The sequence below is a fragment of the Micrasema longulum genome, unplaced genomic scaffold, assembly GCF_059751315.1.
Source record: "Micrasema longulum isolate JH-2025_06_02 unplaced genomic scaffold, ASM5975131v1 h1tg001342l, whole genome shotgun sequence".
Taxonomy (NCBI): domain Eukaryota; kingdom Metazoa; phylum Arthropoda; class Insecta; order Trichoptera; family Brachycentridae; genus Micrasema; species Micrasema longulum.
The window spans coordinates 133,984-143,520 of NW_028278528.1; the positions used below are offsets into that span (position 1 = coordinate 133,984).

Consider the following 9,537-nt stretch of genomic DNA (forward strand, 5'->3'; position numbering starts at 1 on the left):
GGTGCAAGAATATCTAACCAGCAAACATCCTTTAGAATATTATAATTAGGAGATTTAATTATGTTCCACATATTAAATAATGAGGAATGTGGAATCAGATAATTAGTTTGGAAGAAGAGAGAAAGAGGAACCAACATTTTTTTTAAAGGGTAAAATTCAGGAAGTTCAGGATTCTAAGAATATATAATGTTTCAGGCGTTTCTTAAAGGTGACTAGAGAGGGTGCATTTTTATATGAAGAGATAGCTCAATTCAATGTCTAGCAGCTTGGACAAAAAAAAAATTTAGTTTCCTTATGATAGAAAAAATGTATTTAAAGACATATTGAATATGATCAAAAATTAATTTAACTATCAATTTTAACAAAAAATTTGGGTTTTTACTGTTTATATTTTACAACTCTTCACCTATTTCATTTTTCTTTAAATGAAATGAAAAAGAGCCCACCAACAAAAGATGTGGGTGAATCTAAATAAAAATAAAAATTCCCCGTTTTTGTTATCTTATCAAAACTTTGGGCAATTTGCGTTTTAATTTGTGAAATGCAGGATTGTTTCAATTTATTTTCCATTAAAAAGCATGTTAATAAGCAAGTTTCGTTTTATTGTATTTTCTACTTTTAAATGGACTTTTAGACTGTAACCCATAACACCCTTTATAATTTAAAAATGTTTAATAAGTAACCAGAAAATCTCAGGGAAGCTGAAAGCATCTATACTTTTCGATCGAAATCCTTTGTTTATATTAGAGATAAATAATTTATTAGATACCTAGGTATGTAGACTTGTACGATACTGGACCTGGGCTTGGAGGGCGAGAACTATTCGCGGGGACCCGTCCCAATAGGTCTTCACAGGTCGCAGTGACGTCAGGAGCTTAAATGGCACTGATCCCCATCTCTAAGAATCAGAATAAGAATGTAGACTTATAGATAAAATTCAGATATATTTATTTTGATTATTAATAAAGTTTTTTTTTTTTTATAATTAATAAAAAATATAATTCAAAAAATACATATTATACTCCCAGGAGTTATTAAAGAAACTCATTTGGGACCATACATTAAAAAAAACATTTTTTTGACAATAGGTAATATCATACATATTAATACATCCTAAATAGAAACAAAACATTAATGTATGAGATACATTATACACAATAATTTACACCATCTATATAAATTACATTAATAATTATCACTATCAAAAAGATTTAAGAAATATTTTTTAATTACGACACTTCTGGATTTTTTATTCGATTTTTAGTGTTTTAGCTGATCGGGCAGCTTATTATATTCGGAATGGCCAATATTTTCCAAAGACCTACTGCCGAACTTTATTGAGCGAAACTTAGACATATGAAAATTCCTAATTATTATTATAGATTATTCGTGTTACTAAATTGATAAAATATTGAAAATTTACAAGTTAGATAAATAAATCCAAATAATTTAATCCAGGCTCGTTTACGCACATACCCAAAATATTGTCAATTAATTACATTTCTTAAGAATGTTGTAGAAATAAGTGCTTTTTCAATATTCCAATAACGTTAATGGCTTCTGAAAACCAATTTATCTTAATGTGAACTGGGCAAGATGGCGACTCTTCGAAATTCCGTTACGGCATTTTTCCATTTATGTGATAATGTACTCCAATCTTGTAAGATTGTGGATAAGATAGACTTGACGTAGACTTGTGCTAACAACGTGTCAGAACGATGGCGTTCTTTTCAGTCACACATGTCCTTTCACACATAATGTCCTGATAAAATCTAAATAAATTGCTCTATCTAGCATTCTCCTAACAGTGAATTTACATTAAAAATGTGCAGGAGTTGTTACATTTTTACTTTCTAGCCAGAAAATCGCAATATCAAAATTAGCCGCTTTTTTAAAGATGGAAATCAAGGCATATACATGACTAAGACCTTATGTTGAAAAGATGTGACGTTTTGCCACCCACTCGACAATTGTCGAGTGGTTATTTCGATTGTTTTTTTTTTTAATATTTATTTAGGAAAAACAACAGTTGTTATATAAGAATTCAAAGTATCAGAATAGATTGTACATCCAGTTAAAGATTTTTACAGATTTAATTAGAGAACATGTTACACAGTAAAGAGAAAAAATAATATATTATAAAAGACAAGAGAAAAAAAGAACACGTAAGAAGGTTAAGGGATAAGAAAATAGAGTAGAGGAGTGGAGAAGAGGGATTTTCATAATATAGTTGACCGATTCAAAATTTTCATATGATAATAACATAAACATAATTAAAGGAGAATAAACTTATTACACACTGACAAATGTTTCATTTTACAGTGTTTCAAAATGCTTTTTTTTTTTAATTTTGTATTAAAAGTATCTAAATAGGGACAAAGTAAATTAAATTTGGAGCAGCTACGATAAGTAAACGAGTTTCGAACATAATTTTTTTGGGCAATAAATTATTTTAAAAATACTTTCAAAAAAATGCTTTGTGGAATTGCTGTTCTCGAAAACCCTTCAACAATTTAATTACAAGGTCGAAGAAACCACCTCACCGGGAGGCGGACTTATCTCTACCGGATTACCGGTTGTGATCGAGTCAAGCACTCATCCAGGACTGTATTCTTAATCCGCCTCGATGAATATAAATAAAAAAATATATCTCCCGTGAGTTAAGTATCTCTTGTCTTCTATATAAATAATTAGAGATCCGTACATTATGTAAAGCTGAGATAAGCATTATCGACAAAATAAAGAAAGGAGCTCTGCGTTAGTTTGGACATGTAGAGCGAATGGACAACGAAAGAAGGACAAAAAATATTTACAATGCAAATGTTGGTGGATGCAGAAATAGAGGAAGACTGTGAAAGAAGTGGCATGACCAAATCCTACAAATACTTGAAGATAGACATGTTAAAAGTCGAAATAATCGGCGCGCGTGCACGAGAAGATGTATAAATGTCATATTATGTTAATAAAATTTGTATAAAACCACTCACCGACTTATCTGTCTACCGGTTTCGAGACGTAACCCGTCTCTTCGTCAGGACAACAACACTACACCAACATGCAAATACCACTACACACCTTCACCATAGTAGGTTTGCAAAAATATAAAATTGACATGCAGGTTAGACACATGCTTCACTACGCCACCACCGAGGGTTTACGACTTATGAAGCTAATATTTCAAAAGGATTAACAATCGGAAAAGGAGGAAAAAGGGAGGGGGAGGGTAGTGCGTAGTGAAGCATGTGTCTAACCTGCATGTCGATTTTATATTTTTGCAAATCTACTATGGTGAAGGTGTGTAGTGGTATTTGCATGTTGGTGTAGTGTTGCTGTCCTGACGAAGAGACGGGTTACGTCTCGAAGCCGGTAGACAGATAAGTCGGTGAGTGGTTTTATACAAATTTTATTAACATAATATTAAAATGTTGGACCACAAAGTTAATGCTTTGAATATTAATAATATAAATAAATGTATCTACAAGAAGCGAGATATGTACGCAAAGATAGAGTGATATGGTGTTCTTTGTTTTGTTTGTTTATAAATTACAACTAATTTGTTGAAACGGGGGAAAAACATTTTTGAGAAGGGAGTTTGAAAGTCTAGGCATTTACATGGCTTACGACCTGTCATTGGCTGTGTCATACAGGGTAATATTCACATTTTTCCCTTTTTTTAAACATCCACATTTCCTCAACTCTTCCATATGTTGAATTTCGTGCAGTGTTTGGTTTAGTTGTAGGATTTCGGATTTGTAATTTTTGTAAACTTTTGTAAACTGAATCACGATGCTACGTCGCCATAGACTTACGGATCGTCATTTATTTTTAATCGTAATGGTTGGAAGTCCGGCAATCGACACAACCTTTTTTATCTAGAAAAAATATTTTTTCCATCGTGAAAATTCTCATTGATAAATGACAAAACGAATGAATTACTAATTTCTCCCTGAAACCACGCCAGCAAAGCCGCGGATAAAAACTAGTATTTATACAAATGTATTGTTTGTGCCTATAATTCATGTAAAATAAATCAATGAAAAAAATAAATCATTATGTTATTTTATCTGAGAAAGTAAAACGGAAAATTTTACTATCACCGCTGGCAATATTGTTGATCGACCTATTCGATCCGTAAAATAGGAACCGCGTCATTAAAAGCAAGTATTTTTATCAACACAAAATTGTATATATAATCAACAAATTTAATCACTAAAATTATCAGAATTATGACATGTCTAACTTCCGTGAAATTTCCTAAATACACACCTGTTATTATATTCACCACAGAATATCAACTTAAATAAAGAACTCAAATGTTTTGTGGTTTTAAAACTCATACAAGATAAACCGATTCATATTTGGTACCTACTCGTAAAGTATTAATTTTATAAATTATAACAGTGACCTCTACTATCATTAATATTTTTTATTGATAAAACTCTAAAGCTAAAGATTTGATAAAAATGACAGTAAAATTATTTGGTTTTATTATTATTTTGTTTTATATCATCTTCAGGGCTGGTAAATCATTGACAACATTTAAACTTACATCCCAAGTTTTTTAGAGATACGAATATCAGACATGTATTTTTATTTTTGACAATATGATAATAACAACTAATTTGACTTGGTCAAAAAAAGTTTATAAGCTTAAAATCTGTTTGGGAGACGGAAGCTAATGTATCTCCAAAAACCTAAATATTCAGGAGATACGAATGAGTGATTTTTCAATGAGAGGCTTTAAAGTAAATTTGATTTTCAAAATATATTGATTAACATTTTAGGTTTATTTTTAAAACAATAATCATATTTCAATTTAAAACAATAATCCATCTAGACCGACAAGACAAAATCTTCTGTTTTACACAGAAAACGCGTCAACAAACTATTTAAAACAATCTACAATACCTAGAATATGCGACCAATATAACAATATATTTACCGAGGCTGATATTTTTTGTGAAAATGTATGTAAATTTAGGTCAAAAATTATAAAAAATTTGAGAGAAGCAGATATTTAACTTTATTATTAAATGTTTATTTTTTCATATCGTTTCTTGTACATTCATTATATTGAACATAATTTAAATTATTGTATTAAGTGTAAACAATTTTTTCGGTGTGTGCATGAGTGTTTTACACTAATATACAAATAAATAAGCAATATTTATGTACATACTGTTTATTTACCTAATAAAATAAATAAATAAATAATATCTAATTTTGAGGGCCATTTTCAATGAGATGCAAATGACTATTTTTTTTAGAAAATGGGAATTAAGTTGGAGTAGAGTGGGGCTCGAACCACGGACCTTTGATCCGCGAGTCCGAAACACTAGTCACAGAACCACAACCCGATTTGGGAGTACTTCATGTTTTCTTACTGTCCTTAACCTCTAGATTGGTGTGAAGTTACAATAAAAAGAAATTAATCATATTTGTTGTTAAAGAAATTAGTAGTTAATGGTATTTACCCTGCAATAGGGGATGAATTTTTTTATTTTGGCATAGTAATAACTCAATTTCATTATATTTGGAGTTACCATAGTTTACCTCTCGCGTACAGAAATGTTGTGAACGATTTACCGGTTTTGAAGATGTCTACTTAAGTAAAAGCACTAGCTGGTCAAATAAAACAAAGTGATAAAACTTAACAAAGATTTTTTTTCATAATTATTCAAATACAAAAATGACTAGACAAAAATTCGTATTGAATCGCATTAATGCAATTCGTATGCAGGTGCTTATAACTATGATATTATTACAGTAGAACTTCGTTTATCCTAACTCCAGTCATCCGGATTGCCAAATATCCGGATCATTATCAGGAAATAAAAAAAGGGGGTTTTACAATTAAAAATAAAAAAGGGTCTAAGTCAGCGTAATTTACTTTGCCGGACATGTTCGAGTAAGTTTTTAATGTGATTCTAATTCGCTGTTTTATTTATACAGTCATAACAACTGTTAACGTTAGTTTTGCGTTTTCTTCCAAAACATCACATTAATTAAATGGTTAATCCAAAAATCCGGATTTCAACATATCCGGATAACGTCTGGCGCTCATTAATCTATACAGTTATAGTTTTACTGTATTTTATTATATATACGTTTTACATCTCTTAATTCTAAAATTATTGAAAAATCTTATTACTATTATGAAAAAATATATATGTATAAATAATATTATAAACTTATTTCTTAATTATGTACAAGATAGGAAATTATAATACAAAAATCAAAATTATTCAAATAAAAAATAAAAATATAAACTCAATAAAGGAAAGCACGTTCCAAAATTTACCAGCTACGTTTTTTAAATATTGTTTTATGTGGTAATTTAAAGGCAAATTTCCGTCAAATAGTTTTTAGTCTGAAATATTATTTTATTTTACAATCGACGGATGCAATTGTACAATTTTACGTTATTTTTCTCAAACTTCGAAAGAATACTTAGGGGAGCATGAGTTACAGTGGATCACTTTTTGTTGTAACTTCCATGGCACTAAAGTTTAAATTCTAGCCTTTCTGATTAAAATCAAAAAGGCATTTATCATCTTCGAAGTAATGGCTTCAGTTTGACATATTATGGGTTATTTACTTAAATAATATTTGTTTTATCAGTTAAAGGTAATTGCTCCACTGTGACCCAGAAGTGAGCCACAGTGGATCAAACTAAAGGTTACAGGAGATCAGACTGGATTACACTGAATTATGTTAATAAAATACATAAAAAGTTGTTGATTTAAAAGATCAAGTATTTGTTATTTGTACCTTATGTAAATTCTTAATTCTACCAGGCTTTGAAGATAAAAAAAAGAACACATTTTCTATTTCGAGTATTTTTGAGGTATCAGTTGCAATAATAGGCGTTGATTTCCGGCTTGATGTTCTTCCCTCTTTTTTTAGACCTGCCGTTGATAATCTACAAAACTGGAAACGACAAACAATTTTTATTTGTATGAATAAAATGATTCACTATGACCCAATATGAAATGATTCACTGTAACCCAGTGATAGTTTCCGTAAATATAAGAATATGACAAAATAACGAGCTTCTCTTCCAACAAACGCAAAAATGTGCTTCGGCAAAAATCGAACCTTTCGGATTTTCAACCCATAATAGAACAGAACATTTTCTAAATATCTACTCGTAAAAAAATAGTTTTCTCATAACATATTGACCAGAATCGCAGTATGTCCCCCAGCTCTGATGTCGTGAAGGCGACTAGTGTCCCAGAAGGGGGTAAAAAAAGGTGTAAACTATTGCACAATACAATACACAGGAAACTATTGCAAACAATTCATTGGAACCCATGATCCACTGTTACCCATACTCCTCTACTTATAAATAATAACATGTCGGGCAATTGAAAAAATACCTAGTAGAGCAGTTAATCAAATCCCAAAGTGAAAACAAAACTGTATCTTTGTATAACTTAATTTAAATATAGCCAAAGGGCATTTTAATGTGACTTTGTACGTAAAATGCTGACATCTCTGTCACCAAATGTCAACTTCGGACAGACAATATTGTTTGAATCTTGTGCGCAAAAGAAATTAATACGAATTGCACACAATCTTATACTCACAAGTGTTATTAAATCATCAAAGAACATAACGCAAAAACAATTCATGTGCTGCTTAATCAATAAATTAAAATATTAAGATTCATTATTTATTAATTTGATATCAAATATAAATCGATTTATCAATCCATTGACAAATTCAGAGCACCTGTAGCTACGTTCAAAATATAACAACAAAAAATCTGCTTTCTCCCTAAATATATATTTATATTTTTTACCGACTAACTATGTGTTTAAGGGTCCGAACCTCTATCGCTCATTATATGTAACGGATCTATAGTCCTTAAAATGTAAGATGATTAGAATAAGTTATCAGAAAAACTGACGACATAACTTTGTAGTAACGTCTAAGGAGTTATTTATATTGACACACGAAAAATCATTCGTATTTGGTAAGATAATTATTTTTTTCAATACAATTCTTGACATATAAATCAACATAAATATATTAAATCCGCTTTGAAACTAAAATAAACCGAATTATTAACTTAGTAATGTATCCAAAATAAAACAAGTTTATTGGATTATAATTCTACTTTATTTTTTATAAAATATACAAAGAGTAAATTGTGACGCGTTTTGTCTTGTTAGGACATTTTCAAACAAACTAACTTAAATATTTGCAAAGTTTCCTTATATACTTAAAATAATTGCTTTTTTATGTTTGTGGTTTTCCATACAAGCCAAAATAAGTAGAGTAATTTTAATTACTAACTAACAAGACGAAACGCGTCACAACATACCCTTTGTATATTTTATAAAAAATAAAGTAGAATTATAATCCAATAAACTTGTTTTATTTTGGATATACATATTACCAAATTAAATATGGAATTCAACCAATTGTCTGCATACACAATAAATAAAATAATTATCAACGACGTTTTTACAAGGTTACATCATTTTGTAAAAACGTTAGAGATGGACAAATTGATCAATGTAAATTGATCGAATAAAAAAATTATTCGTTTGATAATGTTTACGAAAAAAGTATAAATGTCTTATTTTTGGTGAATAATTGTATTCAACACACAGTAAGCTTGTTTTTGCGTTTTTTTTTATTAAGTTTCGGAAACAAAGTTTCATGTTTGCATGAAAAAACTGATAAAATCGATTTGATCGGTACATGATCAGTGATCAGTAATTTCCCATCACTATTGATTTGAGTTTGACAGCTGTCATTCTAATCATCTTACATTTTAAGGACTATATGTGTCTTCCATGATAGTAAATTACTTTTCGACGCCGATGTTGACAGCATCATAAAAAAGTCTTGACGTGCGCTTGGCTTTGTAATCTGTAGCTAGCTCTACGTCGTTTACCATGGAAAGACACTCAAAATCCTTCACTGCATATTGGTACGAAGCAACTTGGAACATGCATCACAAATATGGAATCCAATGTACAGTGTGCAGATACATTGTAAATATACAAAATAAATTTGTCAAGTACATGTGTTTCCGGTTGAAACTTGAGTTTAAATCCGATCAATAAATTCAAATATGTAAAAAAAACATCACCTCTACAAAAAATTTCGTGAAATAGCTGATATGATGTATCAATTGAAAATTGGCTCTGGTTCAATTGACTGTCCTGAATCAATATCTAAACTCTCTATTAATGTTCCTAGAAAATTTCTTAGGAATAACCTTCTTGTTCATTCATTGTTTCATCTAATTATAGCCAAAATTCATATTTATTACAAACTATAAATTATTTTAATTAAACATAGATTTATTTGCGAATAATCATAATGACGTGCGGCGTTTGCTTTCGAAATAATTCATAGTGTCTTTTTTTTCTTTTGGATTTAGATTACTGTTTATTTGTGTTTGAGAATAAATTTTTACTTACTGTTGTGCTACTTGTGAAAACCTATAATTGGCTTATTTGTAATTTGTTTTGTTTTTTAAATATGATACATGCAGCTGTTGGTCATCCGGATAAAGTA

General features: G+C 29.9%; 1 long non-coding RNA gene across 1 annotated transcript; it reads right to left on the bottom strand.

Moving 5' to 3' along the window:
* Positions 1 to 870: 870 nt before the first annotated feature.
* On the bottom strand, positions 871 to 7,491 carry LOC148275796 (uncharacterized). Its single transcript, XR_015823935.1, has 3 exons — positions 7,380 to 7,491; positions 6,772 to 6,930; positions 871 to 898 (listed from the first exon to the last, which is right to left on the bottom strand). It is a non-coding gene; the product is annotated as an uncharacterized LOC148275796 (long non-coding RNA).
* Between the last annotated feature and the right edge of the window lie 2,046 nt (positions 7,492 to 9,537).